The sequence below is a fragment of the Lithobates pipiens genome, unplaced genomic scaffold, assembly GCF_037356315.1.
Source record: "Lithobates pipiens isolate NorthernLeopardFrog02 unplaced genomic scaffold, aLitPip1_a1.2 Scaffold_8, whole genome shotgun sequence".
NCBI classification, from domain to species: domain Eukaryota; kingdom Metazoa; phylum Chordata; class Amphibia; order Anura; family Ranidae; genus Lithobates; species Lithobates pipiens.
In genome coordinates, this window is record NW_027507903.1 from 200,382,387 (window position 1) to 200,405,508 (window position 23,122).

The 23,122-nt window shown below is 44.1% G+C and overlaps 1 protein-coding gene across 3 annotated transcripts in view; it reads left to right on the forward strand.

Moving 5' to 3' along the window:
- Positions 1–23,122, forward strand: part of SLC13A1 (solute carrier family 13 member 1) — a 168,211-nt gene that overhangs the window by 7,425 nt on the left and 137,664 nt on the right. Inside the window, exon 1 of one of the 3 annotated variants that reach the window (XM_077473474.1) lies at positions 14,766–14,784. The exons of the other annotated variants lie outside the window; for them this stretch is intronic. The gene's annotated coding sequence lies outside the window, so the exon portion shown is untranslated. Of the gene's footprint in view, positions 1–14,765; positions 14,785–23,122 lie in introns of those variants that run through there. 3 annotated transcript variants of the gene reach the window in all.

Consider the following 23,122-nt stretch of genomic DNA (forward strand, 5'->3'; position numbering starts at 1 on the left):
TAGTAAATGCGGCTCTAGTCCAGGGTCAACTGCGACCAATGCGGGATAGGCGCTGATGCGGCATCTGCACTGGGAACCTGTAGAAAGAAGGACCGGAAATTAAAGCGGGAGAGGGCGTCAGCTGCCCGGTTATATTTCCCTGGGATAAACATGCAGATGACGTTAAATTGGTGCTGTAGTGACAGCTGCACCAGCCTGCGTAGGAAGGACATCACGGAGGGGGATTTAGACCTGCCTTTATTGACAATTTCGGCTGTGGCCTGATTGTCGGTGGTGAAGCCTACCGTTTGTCCGGACCAGGTAGGGCCCCAGAGCTGGGCGGCTGCAACCATGGGGTAGAGCTCGAAGAGTGAAGAGGATTGACTAAAGCCCGGGATGCTAAGTATCTGAGAAGGCCAGGGTCCGGCGAACCAATGGTGGCCAAAAATTGCTGCAAACCCTGTAGAGGCCGCGGCGTCTGTGACTACCTGTGGTGAGCGAGGTGAAATGCACGGGATGAAAAGGGAGATGCCATTCCAGTTGGACAGGAACTCGTCCCACATTGCCAGGTCTGCTAAAGCTGCGGTGTCTAGGCAAAGGATATGATCCGGGTCTTGAGCCTGAGACAGGTAGACCAACAGTCGTGAGATAAAGGAACGGCCTTGTGGGATAATGCGCATGGCATAATTGAGCATGCCCAACAGTGACTGCAGCTGTCTCCTAGTACATCCCCTGGTCCGAGTGAACTCGTGAAGTGCCGCCCTGATGCGGGTTAGTTTGTCAAGGGGCAGGCTGGCTTTCATGGAGCCGGCGTCTAAAATAACACCAAGGAAGGTGATTGAATGTGCGGGTCCGTCCACCTTATGTTCAGCGATGGGAACATTGAGGTTCCCGAAAACGGTCCTTAACTTGTCGAGATCTCTGGGAGGTGCGCCTGGCCGTTCTATCAATAAAAAATCATCTAAGTAGTGGATAACTTGCTGACAGCCGACCTTGTGTAAGAGAATCCACTCGAGAGATTGGGCAAATATGTCGAACAGCCACGGGCTGCTTTTGGAGCCGAACGTCAACTTCGTGGCGAAGTAGTATTGATCCTTCCACTTAATCCCGTGCCAGCACCAGAGGGACGGGTGGATAGGTAACAGTTTAAAGGCGTCGGATATGTCCGCTTTCGCCAGCCATGCGCCTGTGCCTACTTTAAGGATGGCCTGGATTGCCATGTCCACTGAGGAATATTTTAAGGAGAATTCTTCAGAAGGGATCAATGAGTTTAAGCTAGGGATGTGAGAAGAATGAGGCGCAGACAGGTCATACACTAAACGACTTTTATTGGAAAACTTGCCCTTGACAAGCCCAATAGGGCTAACTCTCCACATATTGAAGGGGGGCTGAGTGAAGGGGCCTATAACGAAGCCTCGATCCACCTCGTTCTGCAGCAGTAGGTCGATGGCCTGTTCGTCAGAGGCTGCTGAGCGGAGGTTTCTGCACTCGTGGGTTTGGTGAGGTAGGGAGATGAGGCCGGTGTGAAAACCTGCGGTGAAGCCGCCTATGAGGAAGGTGGTTAGTGAAGGAGTGGGGTGCGTGTTGAGGTAGAAGCCCAGGCAAAGTATGTCTATACGGCTCAGTCATGAACCTTTGTGCGCTTTGACCTCGCACAAATTCCTGGGGTGCGCCCTGTGGCATATAACGCAGATATGCAGTAGACGGCACTGGCTGTAATTACAAGAACCGTAGTTGAAGTTATTGCAGATGGCCGCACCCCCAATGGTTTGGACCGTGCGTCCAAATTTGTCCACCTGGTTTTTTGGTGCCGAGCCTGATGAGCCTGGGGCTGCGGCAGAGGTGGAGGGAAATTCTACCGGGCGAGTAGCCGGTATGTTGGCGCACCAGGGAGCGGTATGGGTGGAGGACTGGCAGACGGCACACAGGGGTGAACGAAGGCCGGCAAAATGCCGGCAGAATAGTTCCGTGTCCATCAGGCTCCAGTCTGTGAGAGACTGGAACTGTGCCAGTTTGGCGGCTGCTTTCGCTGAGAAGGAACGATGGTAGTCGTAGAATGCAAAGCCACCATATTTGTACCCCAGGTCCACCACCGTGTGGAGATACAAATCTAGTTCAACCCTCCTGGCAGGAGAGGCTGAGCAAACGACATCTCTGAGCATGCCGAAGGCTAGGGTAAACTCGGGGATGGATAGCTTCCGGTTTAGCCTGGGGTCCTTAGCTTTGAGAACTACGGATACATCCCCCCAGGTGTAAGCCTTGTTCTCTGCCAGGTCATGCACCGAAATGAGCAAGGAGGCAAGGTTAACATCCTTGCCGTCCAAGATGTCCTTCCTAATGCTGGCCGGCACAAGATGTGCTGGACAGACCACGGGACATGTGCCTTCGGTACCTGTTGGTAGAGGAGACGGGACTGCATCCGGAACAGTGGTGGCTGTAGCTGGAGGTGTTTCTAAGAGGGTCACTCTGGTTTGAACATCCGTGACCGAGCTGGCCAGAGACGACACCATGGTATGCAGTTGACCTATGGCCGAAGAGATGGACTGCAGCGTAGCCTGAGGCGGGGTACTAGGCCCGGCGGTAGCTGGGGGGGCAGAGAGGAGCCTAAACAGCTCTGCCTTCCTAGCTGTGGCTGGGAAGGGAATGCCCCTGCGTCTGAGCTCCGCTGACAGCCTAGGGATAGTCCAGCCCCTGAAAGACTGAATGCTGTCGCCCACTGAAGGCGGGCGAGGTGACAGGGGGGCAGTAAGGTCTTCACTGCTGGTCTGGGACATGGTTCCTGATGGATCGAGCCCCGGGAGTGATGTCCTATCTCTTTTGGGGAAGATAGATGGACGACCGGAACCTGGGAGATGACGTCCAAGCTGGTGCAGGGTGGACCTACTAAGCTTTGACTGACCTGGAGAGAGAAACAACAGATGACATTTGTTTGAAGGAGCCTAACAAGGAAAACTGGCATGTGACGTGAGTAGTTGGCTAACACAACTGAAGTGCACCGGTGAGTAGATATTTCTGCGCCATGATTCCTAAACCATCACGCCGTTATCCCCTCATTGTTTCTGTTATCCTTTTGAGATTTCCGTTTTTTTTTTTTTTTTTTTTTTTTTTTTTTTTTGGCCCAGCGCCAGACAACCTGTGGAAAAAATAAATGAAATGTGGCTGTTCCCTCTGGGGCACGCCGAACCGTATCGATGCATCATAGATGCTACTGGATTCGGATCGGAGCGCTATAAGTGACCATGAAATGAAGCACGATTTGCCGTGACAGAGGCACAAACTGGTCGTGTCGTTAGTACAACTGACAGCAGAACGGACTCTGGAGCACGTACTGAAATGAGGGCAACAACCTGGGGGGCGAACCGGAACGAATCGGTGCATCCGATCGTGCGACTGGATTCGAACCGGAGCGTGGAATGTGACAGTGAAATGAATGAAGGACTACTGTCATGACAGAGGCCTGGGATGGCCGGCCCCAAACTGAGGCTGGAACCAACCCGGATTTCTGGAGCATGCACTGAAATGAGGCCGAAAAAGCTACAAAATGTGGGACCGTCCGGGCGAATCGATGCAAACGAAATGCGACCGGATTCGACCCGGGCAAACTAGATGAGGATGAAATGTTTTCCCATGGTAGAGCTGCGACTCGGAGAGGACGCGACTCGCAACCGTCAACGAACGGGCTCTAGCGCATGTACTGAAATGAGGCCAACGACAACTGGGACACGTCGACCAAACCTGTGCGTTTTATTTTTTTTTTTTATTTTTTTTTTTTTTTTTTTTAAAAACGACTGGTATTGATTCGAACGTAGTGGTGACGTGAAATGAATCCCATGACAGGGCCCGGGTTGAAATGGTAACGCACGGGCTCTGGAGCATGTACCGAAATGAGGCCAAGCTATTTGGGACACGTTTAATCGAACCTGTGCGTTTTTTTTTTTTTTTTTGGCAAACGACTGGTATCGATTCGAACGTAGTAGGTGACGTGAAATGAACCCATGACAGAGACCTGGACGGTTGGAACGCGCGGACTCTGGAGCATGTACCGAAATGAGGCCGAATACCTAGGGGCACCCCGGGACGAATCGGCGCATTTAGGTGATGCAACTGGATTCGAATCGGAGCGTAGTAAGTGACAGGTGAAATGAAGAAATGGCCTACGTGAGCCAGTTTGTGGCAGAGGCATGGGTCGTTGTGCCGCAAGATACGACTGACAACGATATGACTGCGGAACATGACGAACAAGATTATGCAACCGGTAGCTAACAAGGTATCACAAACAACCTACCGAACGACGCCCGTGAAATGAAGGGCGTGTGCGGGCAAGTGCGACATGAGTGATAACAACCCGGTATCATCCCGAACGATGTGACATTTTTTAGGGTTTACGACACTTCAAATAAAATAGAAATGAATAGAAATGAAGGTCAATCGAGACCCCTACCTGCGGCAGTCGAGCCGGCGAGATTTGTACAAAGAGATTTGTACAAAACCGGACGGAACACGAAAACTACGAGACTTCCAAGAAGGGAGACGTTTGTCTGAATGGTAATCAAATGGTGATCAACACGAGCTGTCGGCCTAGTGACGTGGTATTGCGCACCGGAAACCGACAACCACCACAGGCGAACGGGCTGGTTAAATACCCCCCGGGCTCCTCCCATAAATTCAGGCCACCATACTGGCCTTCTTACATATATATATATATATACACACACACACACACACACACACACAATCTGTCATTAGCATTATTATAGCAATCTTTGTTTTTCTGAGTCCCCTGTAAAGTTGTATTTTTTACCTGGTAACAGACCAAGTTGTCTGTCAAAAATGGCAACTAGAGTGTTGAGACAAATTATTTACCACGGACATGGTTGCTTACAAAATATTTTTCGTTTTTGTGATGGCAGAAAAAAGAACAAGTGGTCCACTTTGTCTGCCCAATTTTAATTTTAAATATTTTAGGTTTTACATGTTTATACATGTTTTTTATTTTTATTGTGTTAACTTTTTTTGTCTGAGTAGAGATCTATGTTTGTCCCAAGCATGTTTGAATTTATTCACTGTTGACTGACTCACTACCTCTGTTGGAAGCCTAGCATCAACTACTCTTTTGGTTAAATAATTCTTTCTAAGATTAGTTTTTATCTTTCCTGCCAATTTTAGGTCATGTCCCGGAGTTTTTGAGCTTGGCTTCATATTGAAAATACTGCTTTAACCCTAGCCTAGATTCTTTATCTTGTGCACAGTAATGCTGAAGCCCAGGTTCCTCCAGCCTTGTGTACCCAAACAGGAATCCCTAGTGATTCCACCTGTACAAAGCCTTGGCATATATTCAATGAGATTTTATTAAATAAATTAATAAACTGTCCAAACTGAAGTTGAGGCATTTAAGCATTACCAGCGAATAGCAGAACCTGAAACCTTTGATTAGCGGAAGTCAAGGGAATTACTTGAATATCAGCTTTGTACATTAATAGAAACATGCAATAACTTCTCTGTAAGTTATACTGAAAATTGCACAGAAATCCTGTCATTTTTCACTTCTGTGCAACAACAGATTATTATCTTCTTTACTCAGCCAAAAATAAAACCTGCGCTTAGTATGCATACAGGGGTCACAGTTTACCCCAGTTCTTCAATTTTCAATCCAGGTATTAATGCAATGTAGTCAGTTCTGCTATCTTTTGACAATAATCAGGTAATTGTGTAAAAAAAAACTGCCTGCCTGTAATTGCCACCTCTCACATACAGTAAACTCAATGTAAGCAAATAAGTATTAAGATGTTCTTCATAGCCACCAACTAAATTTAACCTGTTTGAAAATTTCAATGCAATTGGTGGGACAGACAGTACAGAAATAGCAACGGCAGCGAAGACACAGAGTCCGGTTGCAATAAACTGCACTTATATTGCAAAGAAAGTTTAATGATACAAACAGCCCAGTGGGAAGGTACCCAGCTGGTAACACTCACAGTATATCTGGCCAAAGTAGATGGAGCAGTTCTTGAGTGTGCCAATAGCATCTGTCCCAGAGGGCAGAATGCAGCCTGGTCAGTCTACACCCAAGCAAGAGGATTCCAAGAAGTATGGTGTATCCCTAGCCTGTCCCTACTCATCAGGAACCTTCCCCACTGCTAGCCACTTTCCCTGACAGACAGGAAATCCGTCCCTAATTTGTCTACTCACAAAAATGCATGCTAAATCCAGGAGCCACGGTCCTAAAAAAGACTCTGCCAGATCTAAGATGGCCACCAGAGTCAAATGGGCAGCCAGCAACCAACCGGGTCATTGCCCCAGTGACCCAGGAACCACAGAGAAACTGTGTTTCTCTTGGTTTCCTCTACCTCTGCGATGCTGCTGCGGTTGAGCACCACCTGGATTGGAGAAAAGAGACTGCACTTGTCTACAGGCCTAAGGAAGTAGACTCTGCCCTTTTACTTCTCATGTGAAATGATATGGGCTGTCTGCAGTGGATTACAGATAACTTGGATTTAGGTAAATCTGCAGTGTTCTGGAATGTGTTAGTACCTTACTAAATTGTTTTACTTGTTGCTGAAATTACTGTTTAAAACTGTATAAAGCTGAACTCTATACAAACAGGTAAAAAGGGGAGGTGAAAAAGGCAACATCTTCCTCACCTAGGCAACGATTGAAGAAGTTGGAGTGGGTACTGCCAAAAAAGGTACTCCCCCCACCCTACCAAAAATAGTGACAATTTACTTACAGGCTGGACGGTGGGAGTGAATGAGTGTTACTTCACTTTTTGGGTGAATTTCCCCTTTAATTGAAATCTTTTATATCAACTTTAAGTTAATCGTTTTTTTTTCAGGTAATGTCAAATACGATGTCTGTAGAGAGAAATGTAGTCTGTGGCAGTCAGAATTTATTTTCACATTATCTTTTTAAAGAGTTTATACCTTAACAGCTAGCCCTTGTACACACAGTCGGACATTCCGACCACAAAATCCGTCGGATAAATTCCGACGGATTTAGTCAGGAAGTGGTGTTGCATACACACGGTCAGACAAAGTTGTCGGAATTTCCGGTCGACAAGAACGCGGTGACGTAAACCGCGTACGACGGACTAGAAAAGCAAAGTTCAGCACCACGTGCGGCACGCTTTGGGCTCCTCCTGCTGATCTCGTGTTTATCGTGTTAGTAGAAGTTTGGTTAGAGGCGATTCGCGCTTTTCAGATTTGTGCTTCAGATCGTTACTGCTCTTCAGTTTGTACTTGTCGGTGCGTATCTGATTATCAGTGCGTGTAGTCAGTTCGCATTTGTTGGTCATTGTGGGCTATATCTTGGTATAGTACACTTTGATTTGCAGTGCTTATTGTCCGCTCGTTTCTGGTTTTCAGTTTGTTCTTTCAGGTCTTGCTGTTTATCGGTGCTTTCTCTTAGTCCGTTCTGACCACGCGACCGTTCTGAAGCCATGTTTCGTGTACGTACTCGTCGTAGAGTTTGTGCTTTACAGGGGCTTGGTGTTGGGCTTTTAGCTCAAGCCCAGTCCATGAACAGGGCGAGGAGTAGTTCGTAGATCAAGAATTGGTTGCTCCAGCATGACCAATTCTTGCACATGACTTTGCTTTGTGAGATCCGGGAGAATTATCCTGATGATTTCAGGAATTATCTCCGGATGACGGACCCCGTTTTTCACTGTCTGCTGGCTTTGTTGTCCCCTTATATCAGCAGGCAGGATACCTGCATGCAGCAAGCCATCACTCTGGAGCACATCGCCATGTTGTGGTACTTGGCGACAGGGAGAAGTCTTCAGGACCTCAATTTCTCGACAGGCACCTCCCCACAGGCTCTGGGAATCATTATTCCAGAGACTTGTTCTGCCATCATACAGGTCCTGTAGAAGGACTATATTAAGGTAAGTTTTCTCCTTTAACATCACATTCTATGTATTTAATGTTTGCTAATGTATTGTATTTCTTTCCTTGTTCCCTAAGTACCATGATTGCAATTTGCTGTAATTGATATGCTGTGCCCCTTTGTCCTCATGAATGCTGGAAGCTTTTAAAGTTCCTTTTTTGTTCTTCATGCATATTTGCCTTCACTAACTTCCCAGCATGCTCTTCTGGGCCCATAAACCTATAGCCTAGTCACTTAGCAATGTATTTTGTCAGCTCCATAGTATTGCTTTCCCCTAAACACCTCCTAAAATGTGTACAAATGTTATGTGTGTGCTTAAATTCATGCAGAGTGCCAGAGTTTTTTTTTTGGTGGGCCAAACTCATTAGGAACCCCCCTCCCCCCAACTGCTAGGTCAGCTGATAGCAATCCTCTATCTGCTGACTTTGCCAAACCCAGTACACACTATACCTACCTATTTTGTGGTCAGATTTATGGATGAATTCACCAAAGCATGTAGTCCAAGGGCCTGCCTTAATACTTTCAAATGCTACAGTTTCAAGGTTTTTTTCTCCTATTATTATCTTGATAGGTAATAGCATAATGTAAAAATGTGCTTCAATTTGTTCCTTTTTTTGTATTATGACACTTGTTACCTGTCCGGTGGGCTGCCAATAGTGTAAGTAAGGAGGGGCTGGCCAAAGTATCACACATTATTTATGTATTCAGCTCTCGATGTAGTGGAGAGGGTTACCTGTCCAAAACATCCCCCCTAATTTTTTACAATGGGCCATCAGATGGGGGGTGAGGAATCTGATAAGGGGACCTTATACTTTTGGCTTTAAATACTAATTTCTAAAAATGTTATACTGATCTTGGCCAAAAATGTTTGTGTCTAATCTGTTTCCTTCAACGCCACAGGAATGGCAGACTGTGGCCTTCCACTTTGCCAGCCGTTGGGACTTTCCCAATTGTGGAGGTGCAATTGATGGGAAACACGTCCGCATCATCCCACCCCCCAACTTGGGGTCCTACTATTATAATTACAAGGGGTATAATAGTATTGTGATTTTTACGGTGGTGTCAGCGACATATGACTTCCTGTATGTGGATGTGGGGACAAATTTGCTCTGGCAAACCATCTGATGTGGCCTTTCCCGATGAGGACCCTCACCCCGGACCAGAGGATCTTTAATTTGCAGCTGGCCAGAGCCATAAGAGTAGTGGAGAACACTTTCGGGATAATGGCCAGCCGGTTACACCTATTTTTCACTCCAATGCACATGGCGGAATATAAACTCAATCATATTGTGCTTTCAGTTGCTTCTGCACAATTTTTAGCCTTACACAAAGGTTCCTATAAAAAAGCTTTCAGTATATGCAGGAATGTAAAATCTGTATATGAATTTCTTTCACAAAACTTACCTGGTGTAGTCTGCATGTTCAGCGAATATCCTTGCAATTGGAAACTGTAACAAATCTGGGCAATTAGGACTAACCATATAATAAAGAAATGAAAAGCAAAGGTTACTTGTGTTAAAAAGTGCACGTCATTACAATTAGTAGATTGAAGCTGGTCATCCTGGCTTGCCCCCCCAAAGCGCCGGCAAGGTCAGAACGAGATATGTGGAGTACTTTGTGGGTAGGGGGGCCATTGATATGCCAGGCAATGCCTGAGAGGCATTTTTTAAATACATTTTTCTTTCAAACTCCAATAATCTTTGTTTTCATTTACTGCTTGGCTTTGCTTTAGGTGTCTCCTAGGTTTTTTTTGTGTTTTTTTGGGCCTTTTTCTACAACAGTGCAAACCCAATTTCAGAGCGAGATGAGGTGACAGACTCTTCTTCAGATAATCTTATTATAATCTTATAATCTTATTATGTTGTGGGTCTGCTACATACACACCTTGTTTTTGTTGTTAATGTATGTAGTGCATTACTGACAAAAATATTGTTCATTTTCAGCACCATAGCAGAAATATGTCGGGTCATGAAAATGGCGTGATTGTGGAAATGTAAAAATCACTGTGGGTGTTATTTACTAAAGGCAAATCCACGATGCACTACAAGTGCACTGCAAAAGTGCACCTGAAACTGCACTTGGAGTACAAAGTGGACTTGCCTTTAACCACTTCCCGACCGCCGCACGACGATGTACGTCGACAGAATGGCACGGCAGGCATAAGGGCTTACATGTACGTCCTTGCCTTCCCGCGGGTCGGGGGCCCGATCGGCCCCCGCCCGGTGCCTGCGGCGGTCGGTATTCGTTCAGGAGCGATCCCGGATGAGGGGACGGCCATTCATTCATGGCCACCCCCTCGCGATCGCTCCCGACGAATGAAAATCCTCCGTCACATCACTTCCTCTCCTGTAATGTAAACACAGGAGAGGAAGTGATGTAATCTCTCCTCCGTGTCGGTATTTTTCGTTCCGACACCGAGGAGAGAGGATCGGTGAGTTGCACCAACACGACAATACACAGTAGAACATGCCAGGCACACTCACACCCCCCCGATCACCCCCCCCCCCCAATTACCCCTGCCCCCCAGTCACAGTGACACCAATGTCATTTTTTTTTTTTTTTGCATTGGTGTCATTTGTGACTGTAATAACTGTTAGGGCAGTTAGGGTTAGCCCCCTTTAGTTCTAATGTACCCCCCTAACCCCCCCAATAAAGGTTTAACCCCGTGATCACCCCCCGTCGCCAGTGTCACTAAGGCTGGGTTCACATTGCAGCGGTTTATGAGAACGAATGTGATTCGCACCGCACTGCAGTGCAAATCACATCCGATCTCTGTGCGATTCGAGTTCAGCCATACAGATAGTATGGCTGAATTCGCATCGCACCCGCCGCACCCGCCGCAAATTCGCACGGGACCCTTTTTTTGGCCCGCAGCAGAATCGGATCGCATGGGTGTTCACACCATGCGATCCGAGTTTGCAGATCGCATTGCGATATGCGAACTGTTCTGGGGGTGTCATTAACATTTCACTGACACTCCCAGCAGTTCGCATAGGGCAGTGTGAACTGCCGCCGGGAGGCATGTGATGCGGGAACCCGCCGCGGATTCGTGGCGTTCCTGCATCGCTCCAGTGTGAACCCAGCCTAATAAGCGATCGTTTTTCTGATCGCTGTATTAGTGTCACAGGTGACGCTAGTTAGGCAGGTAGGTATTTAGGTTCGCCGCAGCTTTTTATAGCGCCAGGGACCCCCATATACTACCGCATAAAGCCCCCTGATTGCCCCCTAGTTAACCCTTTCACCAGTGATCACCATATAACTGTTACAGGTGACGCTGGTTGGTTAGTTATTTTTTTATAGTCTCACTAGTGTACCCCTAAATTTAGGGGTGTCTACTTTCCAAAATGGGGTCATTTGGGGGGGGTTTGTGCCATCTTGGCATTTTATGGCCTTCAAAACTGTAACGCCCTTAGAAAGCCTGAAGGCGGTGCTTGGTTTTCGGGGCCCCGTACGCAGCTAGGCTCCCAAAAAGTCCCACATATGTGGTATCCGCATACTCAGGAAAAGCAGCAGAATTTATTTTGGGGTGTCATTTCACATATGCCCATGGCATGCGTGAGCAATATATCATTTAGTGACAACTTTGTGTAAAAAAAATAAATAAATTTTTTTGGGCATTATTCAATCGCTTGAGGCAAAAAAATAAAATATTCAATGGGCTCAACATGCCACTTATCAATTTCCTTAGGGGGTCTACTTTCCAAAATGGGGTCATTTGGGGGGGTTTTGTACTGCCCTGCCATTTTAGCACCTCAAGAAATGAGATAGGCAGTCGTAAACTAATAGCTGCGTAAATTCCAGAAAACGTACCTTAGTTTGTAGATGTGACAACTTTTGCGCAAACCAATAAATATACAATTATTGACTTTTTTTTTAACCAAAGACATGTGGCTGAATACATTTTGGCCTAAATGTATGACTAAAATTGAGTTTATTGGATTTTTCTAATAACAAAAAGTAGAAAATATCATTTTTTTTCAAAATTTGCGGTCTTTTTACGTTTATATCGCAAAAAATAAAAATCGCAGAGGCAATCAAATACCATCAAAAGAAAGCTCTATTTGTGGGAAGAAAAGGACGCAAATTTTGTTTGGGTACAACATTGCATGACCGCGCAATTACCAGTTAAAGCAGCGCAGTGCCAAATTGTAAAAAGACCTCTGGTCATTTACCAGCAAAATGGTCCGGTCTGAAAGTGGTTAATAAATAACACCCACTGTCACAGAAAACAACAACTTTACTACAAATACTGCTTTTGCGCATTGAAAAAGGAAGCCACACATTGTTGATAATTTAACTTTTTACTCAACGCACATTCACATGTGCGTTTAGAAAAGGGTTTTACAACAAACCAACATATTTGGTGTATATAAAACATTATTTTTGGTAACATTTTTCTAACTTGGTGTTTTTGTGTAAACAGGCATGTACCAAAGCATAACATACAGAACACAGGAACTTACAAAGTTCAACTTTGAAAATTGAAGACATGTACAAACTGTGCTGATATTGCCTTCATCAGATGGGGTGGAAAAGCCAAATTTGGAAGATGCACACAAATTGTGAATCAAAAAGTGGCAATTTTCCTCCTGATCCCATGCCTAATGTCAACATGTGCTATCTCCCATCATGGGGTATCAATGTACGTGTTTTGGGGGTGCAACCCATTCATCTCAGCCACTTTAGTAGCAAGGAAGGGGTTGCACCCACAAAACATTGATCCCCCATGATGGGAGATAGTACATGTTGACACACTGTGTGCATCTTCTAAATTTGGCTTTTCTAAAAATATAAAAGTGTTTTTGAATTATTAAAATGGACGCTAGCTAGTTTTGGGTGTTTCAGACTCTCCATAAAACATCAACGATGTTCTTCATTTTTTGCTGAACATCATTGATGTTTTTCTGGATATTCTCTAAATCGCGATTGCACCTCATTATCTCCCCAATGAGGATCTAGGCACTTTCACTGGTAAAATGCGATTCTTCTTCCACAACATCCACATCACCTAAAAATAAACCAAAAAAAAAACACAGTGTATTATAAATATGCAGGCATACATTGATTAGCTTACCAGAAGCTGTGGTCTCAGACACTCACGTTTTGTGGTGCCAATTTTGCCAATCTCTACAATCTCTCCTTCCTCCTCCTCCTCTGCTTCTGGTGTTGGTATTTCCCCTTCTTTGGGAGGTGTGGAGTCCCTGGTGTCCTCAGACGTCCCGAGTCTTCTCTCCCCTATGAGAATGTAAAAAAGGAATACTTCAGATATTTCAGGGCAGAAATAGGAATATGAAACATTGCTTGGAAGTGTCATACAATTGTGTTTTTTGGCAGAGTTCAAAGGTGAAAACATTATTTTTGACACTTTCTAAAGCTGGAATACTTACCTGTTGTGTGAACGAATGTAGTCAAGTGCAACTTGGCAAAACATCGTCTTTGGAGTTGGCTAAAGAACGATGTTTATTACGAACGATTGAACCCATGAACATGAAAGTGGCCATTTTAAACTGTACAACATTAAATCAAAGCACATGGAGCAGTATGCAAGCAATAATAATAATATGAACACACAACAACTACTTACTTTTTTGAAGAACTCGCTTGATCCTTCTGTACTGATCGTGCTCCCTAAGTTTTAGGTCTGACCAGCGTTTCTCATTTGATCCTTGGATCGTCGTACCCCAAAATTCTTCTGAAGACTCTTCACAACTTTAGTCATGATCTTGGCCTTTCTAATATTTGGGTTTGGGTAAGGTCCATACTTCCCATCATAGTTGTCCTCCTCCTCGTTTGTAGAATTATCATGCCCCTGCTGTGTTTCCGCCATGTGCTCTCCCCACTGCGCTGAAAGAGAAGGGGCGGGGAATAGACTAGAAAGAATGTCAGGGGCGGGCGGAGTTTCACGCATGCATACTGTATATAAAATGCAACACGCGTGTGTCATACGTATGATCTGTGAGCAGAGGGAAAAGCTGACACGCCAATCGTTCAAACGAAGGTACAATTTTAACTTGGTACATCACTAGCCTATACTGCTTCTAGATTGAGGCCTATATTGGGACAAGATTAGGAGAGTTTAGCCTGACATTAGGGTTTGTCTTGTGTTGTGTCTTGCAGATAAAATAATATGGATGGGTTTAACGATCATAGCTTTCTCCCCCTGTTCATCGACAAGTACAGGGAGCTGCCCTGTCTGTGGCAAGCTACCCATCCCCACTACAGCAACAAATTAAAGAGGCAGGCAGAGATGGAGAAACTGCTGGAGTTTGTAAAGCCGGTGGTCCCCAGGGCAGACATCCCCTATTTAAAAAATAAAATTGGTGGCCTGAGGAGTACATATCTGAGGGAGCACAAGAAGGTGCTGAAGTCCATGCAAACTGGAGCAGCAACAGATGAAGTTTATGTCCCCAAGCTGTGGTACTATGAGAGGATACATTTTCTGTCAGGCCAGGCTGAGGTCAGGGAATCCCTCTCTACTCTTCCTTCCACAATTCCTTCTACGCTTCATTCCACCCCTGCTGAGGCTTCCGACGCCTAACCTGGACCTTCCAGACAGGAAGAACTGGAGGACCCCAGCTTGAGCCAGGTATATTATTGTTCTACATATTTTTGGAGTAAAAATGAATGATGTTAACTTGATTTTTGCTCACTAATTGCTGATTTTAGAAAGTGTTTCACATATCAATAGACAGTAGTGGCCAAAACATTTGGGCCAAGAATGAAAAATGCTGGGCACAGAATGATAGTCTTTTCTATTTGTTAACAATTTGCAACAGTCAAGAGCTGAAAATTGTGTGTGTTTGATGAACCAAAAACTAAACGTATGTTCCTTTTTCATACACAGGAAGACCTTAGCCAGGAGGAGGGTGTGGAATGCAGGAGCCAGAAGGTGGCTGTGGAACGTGGCAGCCAGGAAGAGGCGGGGTAAGTGGCAGCCAAGAGGTGGGCAGGCCTTAGAGCCTGACTCAATCACAGGTCCTTCCCCTCCGCCTTCCACCCAAAAGGGCCAGAAAGGGGAGGGGGAATGTGGAGTCGGCTCTCAAGCTAATTGGGGAGGCTTCAGTGGCCCTCAAAGCCACCCCCACATATCAAGGGGCCTTTGCCGCCTTGGCTGCCTGCAAACTCCAGCAAATGGAGGAGGGGCAACACCTCATGTGTGAGGAGCTAATTATACAAACTCTGAATAAGGGGTTGATGGGCCAAGTCACACAAACAACACACTTGTGTGATTTGGACCATGCTCCTCTACCTCCTTCTGCCACACCTCCAGAACCACAACCACAACCTGGAAGGAAGCATGGAAGGAAGACCAGAGAGTGATGACCTGGGTTCAGTCTGGTCTGACAGAAGATGCAGGCTCTTGTATGACCACAAAGAACAGGGAGAAGGTGCACCAGACTAAATGCAGTATAAAAGATAAAGTATTTATTAAAATAAAAAACATGGCCAAATGGCTACTCACAAAGGTCAGAGTGATTTAGGCATGTAAATTAAATAGGGATGTATCCATGTCTCAATCCGGTCCACAGGGTTTGCAGAGCTGATGAAGTATAAAAGCAGACAGGGGGGACGACAATAGGCTTGCCTCTGTGTTCCAAAAGCTGATTTGGAGCAGCACCTCTGTATTTCCAATGGATTTCATCGGTTTCCAGCTTTGTTAAGTGTCCGGATGGTTGGATGGCCGGAACCGGAAGTGCGTTCCAGCGTGAAACGCAAGCTCTGGGATCCGGAAGTGACGCGTGAGCCAATCAGAAGACGCGTTTCACAACTTCAGTTGTTTCCTCAGTTCTCACTGCTCTATGGCTTACTCAGCCCGATTGAGAGTGGAAGTTGGAGGAAAGATTATGTATTTTAGTACATCGGAGCAAGCTCATAAATGGATTCGGACATTTAAACCTGCACCTAAATAATGGATAGGGAGGAGCTGAGAGATATCCTATGATAAGGACGCCGTTGGGAGGATTTATTGGGAACATACTGGGAGAGAACATTTATCTTTTTTTTTTTTCTTTTTTTTTTTAGTTTTGTGGTTTTTTTTGTGTTATTTTAAAGTAATTTTGAAGGCAAAGGGGGTGGAGTGAAGGTAGGGGAAGTAGACATATGTATGAAAAATGATGTTTTCTTTTTCGTACATCATGGGACACAGAGGCACAGTATTTACTGAATGAGTTATATAGGCACCTTTGGACACTGGCACACCCTAGACAGGAAGTTTAGCTCCCTATATATCCCTTCCCCTTCACTTTGTGTACCTCAGTTTTTTCGCTAGTGTCTAAGGTTTGGTGTTTTGCAGTTGATGCAATCAGAGATTCTATCCTTCAGACCTCTCTCCTTATGCTTGGGTTGGTGCGTATGCGTAGAATCTTATGGTTGAAAAATTGGTCAGCCGAAGCACCATGCAAAAAGCTCCTGGCTGGTTTTCCCTTTTGCGGTGTAAGGCTGTTTGGGGAAGATTTGGACAAATATATCCAAAAGATTTCAAGTGGGAAAAGTACCCTTTTGCCAGTTAAGAAAAGAAGTAAACGTCCCTCATTTAATGTCCCTCGTTTCCTCAGATCAAATGTTTCCAAAGACCCAGAGAAAAAGAAGTCTCTCCTTCAAGCATTGGAGTGACTTTTGTCGCAAAAAGTAATCATGGTGGTTCCCATGGAAGAACGGGGGTTGGGGTTTTATTCAAACCCTTTCACGGTGCCAAAACCAAATGGAGATGTCAGACCCATTCTAGATCTCAAACATCTAAACCTGTTCCTAAAAATTTTATCTTTTTTGCATGGAATCATTCCAATCAGTAGTCTCCATCCAACAAGGAGGAGACCTTCTAGCTTCAATTGACATCAAGGATGCATACCTACATGTACCTATTTTCCCCGCTCATCAGAAATATCTGCGTTTCAAAGTGGAAAAACATCATTTTCAGTTTGTAACGGTCTAGCTACTGCACCTCGGGTGTTTACAAAGGTCCTGGTCTCTCCTCTGGACAGATTAAGGGCCCAGGGTATAACGATTATAGCTTACCTGGAAGGCCTACTCTTAATAGACTGGTCGGTAGCCCGCTTAGACCAAAGCTTGGTCACCACAGTGAACTACCTGGAATACCTAGGTTGGATCCTCAACCTAGAGAAGTCTTCTTTAAAACCAGTAAAGCCCCATACACACTATCAGATTTTCTGCTGATTTTTTCCTTCAGATTTACCAAAACCATATAATATGAGGTCAAACCTTAGGAGTTTCAGTTTGTATGCACTGCATGGTTTTGTTAAATCTGAAGGAAAAAATCTGCAGAAGTCTGATAGTGTGTATGGGGCTTAAGAAGACTAGAGTACTTGAGTTTGGTTATAAATACAACCCAGAAGAGGTTGTTTTTACGCGAGGCAAAAATCAGCACCATAAAGGAGCTGGTTCAGGTAGTCAGGGCTAAGAAGGGTCTTTCTATTCAGCTTTGTATGAGGTTGTTGGGAAAGATGGTGGCTTCATTTGAAGCGGTTCCCTATGCTCAGTTTCATTCAAGACTGCTGCAAAACAGTATCCTGTCTACCTGTAACAAGCAAGTCCAGGCTCTAGATTTTCCCATGCGTTTTATCGCCAATAGTGCATCAGAGCCTCAGTTGGTGGTTGATACCTGAGAATCTGCGGAAAGATAAATCCTTCTTACCAGTTACCTGGAAAGTGGTAACAACAGATGGTAGCCTTTTGGGTTGAGGAGCAGTTCTGGAATAGACAACTGTCCAAGGGAAATGGTCCAGAACCAAGAGGACCTTACCCATTAACATTCTAGAGATTTGGGCAGCTTACCTAGCCCTAAAGGCCTGGAAATTCAGGTTGCAGGGTTTTCCTGTCAGAATCCAATCCAACAATGCCACAGCAGTGGCTTATATCAATCACCAAGGGGGCACCAGAAGTCATGCAGCCCAGGGTGAGGTAAACCAGATCCTAACTTGGGCAGAAAAGCATGTGCCATGCATATCAGCAATTTTCATTCCAGGAATAGAGAACTGGCAGGTGGACTACTTAAGTCGCCAGTAGTTGTTCCCAGGGGAATGGTCTCTTCATCCCGACATCTTCTTAGTTATATGCCAAAGATGGGGGATCCCGGACATAGACCTGTTTGCGTCCAGGTTCAACAACATAATGGACAACATTGTGTCAGGAACAAGGGATCCACTTGCCCGCGGGACAGATGCGTTAGTGACCACGTGGGATCAGTTCTCACTGATTTATGCATTCTCTCCTATTCTGCTGCTACCACGACTTCTTTGCAGGATCAAGTAGGAAAAGAAGTCGGTGTTTCTGGTAGCCCCAGTGTGGCCCAGAAGATCTTGGTATGCAGAAATAGTAAAGATGGCGGTAGGGCCCCCATGGACCCTACCACCACGTCCAGACCTGCTATCACAGGGACTTGTGTTCCATCCTACCTTACAAACGCTAAATTTAATGGTTTGACTATTGAAACCCACATTCTGAAGAATCGCTGGCTTTTAGGCTCAGTGATATCTACCTTGATTAATGCAAGGAAACCAGCTTCCAGAGTCATTTATTATAAAGTCTGGAAGTCATATGTTTCCTGGTGTGAATCCAGGGGTTGGAATCCCACAAAGTATGTCATAGATAGAATCCTTGCTTTTCTGCAAATGGGGTTAGAGATGAAGCTGGCCTTGAGTACTATCAAAGGCCAGATATTGGACTTATCAGTATTGTTTCAATGTCCGCTTTGGTCCAAAGATTTATACAGGGAGTAACGCAGCTTAATCCACTGGTTAGAGCACTATCAAGGGCCAGGTATTATGAGTACTATCAAGGGCCAGGTATCGGACTTATCAGTATTGTTTCAATGTTCGCTTTGGTCCGAAGATTTATACAGGGGGTAACTCAGTTTAATCCACTGGTTAGAGCACCCCTGAACCCTTGGGACTTGAATTTAGCACTGTCGGCATTACAGAAACAGCCTTTTTAACCAATACAACATATTCCCTTGGTCCTTTTGACAAGGAAGCTAGTTTTTCTGGTAGCTATTTCCTCTGCAAGAAGGGTATCAGAATTAGAGGCTCTTTCTTATAAAGATACATATTTAATCATGTACAAGGATAGAGTAGTATTGCATCCTCATCCTAGATTTTACTGAAGGTGGTTTCAGGTTTTCATCTAAACCAGGATATTATTCTGCCTTAATTTTTTCCAGAACCCTGCTCTATGGAAGAAAAGTCACTACATTCTCTGGATGTAGTGAGAGCGGTCAAAATCTATTTGGAGGCGACTGCTCGTGTTCGGAAAATGAATGTTTTATTTGTTTTGCCTGAAGGTCCTAGAAAAGGAGAGGCAGCGTTGAAATCTACTATTGCTAAGTGGATTAGGCAAGTAATTATTCAAGCTTATGGTTTGAAGAAGAAAGTTCCACCTTTTCAAATCAAAGTGCACTCCACTAGGGCTGTTAGTGCTTCATGGGTATTGCATCCCCAGGCCTCCATGGCTCAAATCTGCAAGGCCACAACTTGATATTCAGTCCATACATTCACCAGATTCTATCAGGTGGATGTGAGAAGGCATTAGGATATCGCCTTTGGGTGCAGTGTGCTGCAGGCAGCAGTATAGGTCCTCAGGTCTGATTGCACCCTACTTTGGTTTGTGTCTCACTCCCCTCAGATAGCATTGCTCTGGGACATCCCATTCAGTAAATACTGTGGCTATGTATCCCGTGATATACGAAAAAGAAAATACATTTTTTTATAACAGCTTACCTGTAAAACCCTTTTCTTTGTGTACATCACTGGATACAGAGGTCCCTCCCCTCTTCTAATACACGTATATTGCTTTTCTACAAATCTGAGTTACTTCCAGTAAGGGGAGGGGTTATATAGGGAGCTAGATTTCCTGTCTAGGGTGTTCCAGTGTCCATCACCTAAAGGTGCCTACATATATATCCCATTCAGTAAATACTGTGGCTCTGTGTCCCCTAATGTACTCAAAGAAAAGGATGTTACAGGTAAGCTGTTATAAAAATCATATTATTGTTGTTGACCGTATTTTTTTTTTTTTTCAAGTTGGGAAGAGCACAGTGATAGTTAATGGAGAAGAGTTTGAGTTTAAGACGGAGAAGGAACGTTGATGTTGATTATGACGGTGGCACATAGACACAGAGAAATACACATAATATTAAAGATAAAGGCTATTGATAAGGGAGGATTGAAAGGAAAAGTAAATAGAAAGGGAGAGGGAGGGGGGAAGAAAGGGGAAAGGGAATAAGGGAAGGAGGCACATAGCTAGGGAGACACATAGATAGTAAGTCTGGGTTAACACAATAGGTGAAGCGCGGAATTGATACACAGTAAAGTGATACACTGTATAAGTGCAAGAGAGGTGGAACACATAAATACACAGATGGAAGGGAGAGGGGGAGGGGGGAGGAAGAGGAAGGAGTCAGAAAGAAAGGGGGGAGATAGGGAAAAGGAAGGGGTAAGAACACATACATGTGTGGGGTTTTTTTTTATAATTTTTTTTTCCCCAGGATAATAAGATTACCTACTTACTACCTACTTTACATACTTGGTATAGAAGTGGGATGAATGGATGAGTGGGGCAAAGATGAGAGTAGTAGGGGAAAGTAAGCAGGGGGGAGAGAGGTCACTATTAATAGGGGGAATGTCAGGTTTTGTGGAAAGATGGTAGAGATGATTATTCAGTGCACTTTTCTGTCATGAAATGTGAGAGGCATGGGTATAGCATTGAAGCGTACACAGGTTTTTACAGAGATTCGTAAAGCACAAGAAAAAAAAAATAGTTATTCAAGAAACACATATGGTTAAAGACAGACTTGATTATCTTAAAAGATCTGGATTTAGTGGTCTTGCCACTCTTGCCATACAACTTATTCAAGGGAGGTTTCCCTGATGGTGCATAAGACAGTGACATGGGATTGTATTAGGGTAAAGAGGGACCTGAAGGGAGATATGTTTTTGTCATTGCCACAATATACTCAATGCCATTTGTCATCATGGATATATAATCCCTCTCCAGCTACATTAGGAGTATTGAAGGGAGAAATGTTATTCATGAGAGTACCCAGAGGCACATATTATATGTATGGGGGATTTCAATATGTGATTGAACCCAAAGATGGATAGATATGGGAAAAAGCCCCAGAAAGGAATGATGGGATTTAATGTTTTAGAGAAATTTATAAAAGAGGCAGGATGGATCGACATATGGAGAATTTAAAACCGAGATGTTAGATCCTACTCGTGGTGTGCACCAGGAAGAGGAGGAATGTCTCAAATAGATATGGCTCTGGGCAATGAGAAGATACTTCCTCTGGTGCATTCAGTGACATATATGCCCAGGGGGGTGTTTGACATTTAATTTAACAATATGTCCAAGGGGAAGGCGTTTATGATGTAGGATTCAGCCCTATTGGTTAACTCAGATTGGGTTAAATGATCGAATATGGGAACAGATGGAAATATTTCTGGAAGCCTATGGGGATAGAAAAATATATGGTATATTTTGGGACACCTTTCAGGCGTATTTAAGGGGGCATTGAAATCCACAATATCATATATAAAACGTACCAATAGACAGGAAGAAGAGGAATTAGTAGAACTATGTGCGCAGGCAGAAGCAGATTTTATAAAAGATACCTCAAATAAAAAACAAATAAGATGGGAGGGATTAATGCGTCAATAAAAGAATCAATCAATAGTTAATGCTAAGCGTAAGAGGTTCTTTTTAAAACAAAAAAATTTTGAGCAAGGACACTGAAAGGGTTAATCCTGTGTCTAGGGTGGTCCCTTCAACCTCTCAGACCTTAGATCCAATGTATTGTATAAATTCAGAGTACTCTGGAATCAATTCTCAAAGGACAAATAAAACCACACACACACCATGGCATCCTTCGAGAACTAATTGTATTGAGTTATTATAAAGCGGTTGATATAGTATATTTCACGTCATACAGAATAAAACATGCGCAGTAGACATCAAGACGATTACAGCTGGTCAAGACAAAAACGCTATTGTTCTTTGTTCTAAGCTAGCTGAATTAATATAAGAAAAGATACATAATTCCTTCTGTAGCTAAAAGATGCTGAGAAACAGTGTGAAGGTTATAGATAAGTGTGTGAGAACACATGAGTTAGAAGAATCTCATATTGAGACAGTTATCTGAGAAGTTAAAGGGGTGTTCAAACCGTACATATTCTAAAATGGAAGTTTGTGAATATTAAGATGGCTGACAGAAACAAGATGGATGCTTAACATAACCTTTCAACCCCCTCTTAAGTCATGGAATGACTTCTACAGATCCGCAGCCTCCTGAAATCTACGGTTCTTGCTACGTTTGTTATATTCATTTACATAAAGCTGCAGATATTGTGTATATGCGTGAGAAGGTTGGTCTGGTGTAGTACACTTGCTAATACAACGTAGAATAAGCTTGAAAATCAGGTAGCCTATCAATCCTAACAATAGTATTATGATAATCATAATCACTATGTCCTTTAACCATGAAAACATTCCACCTAAACCCAAACTAGAAAAGGGGTTCCATCCATAATTACCTATGTCCCTTGCTTGTTTCATTAATTCATTTACCTGTGTTCGGTGTTGATTGATAACATCATAGTAGTCTGGGATTTCCAGGCTGGTATTGTGAAACCATGTACAACATTCATAATCTTGGGTCATTTCGCATAAACCTGTCAGAGCTGCACTCATGCTTTCAATAGCCAATTTGTGTAACTCTAGTTGTCTTCTAATTGCTTTGAGCTCGACATTGAGTAGTCCTATATCTTGAGAGTTTTTTTCCATAACATCATTTATTAAACTAGTGTAGTTATTTAATTTGTCCATCATGGTTATGCCCCATCCTGTCCAGGATGGAAACCATGTCCATGACTTATCTGAAGTAGAAAACATAGGTGGGGTTTCTCTCTTGTATTTATAAGTTAACCTATGTACTGGACTTGAAGTAACTTTTATGTGATGTTCCTGATTCTGGCCTAGGGCTGACATGACTAGTACCAACTGTGCTAAATAACACGATCCTTTCACTCCTGCGGGGATCCATGGGTAACAAATTTTAGCACAGCATACGTATGTATTGTTTCCCAATGAAAAACTTCTTAGCGAACTACGTTGGGGCTCAGTTCCAGCCTCAAATGCAGCACTAACAAGTTTACTCACAAGTATCCCAGAGGTTGTGTTCCTATATGTAGTAAGTTCACTAATGGTGTTGTTAAGATTTTTGTAACTACACATATGACCTATGATAATG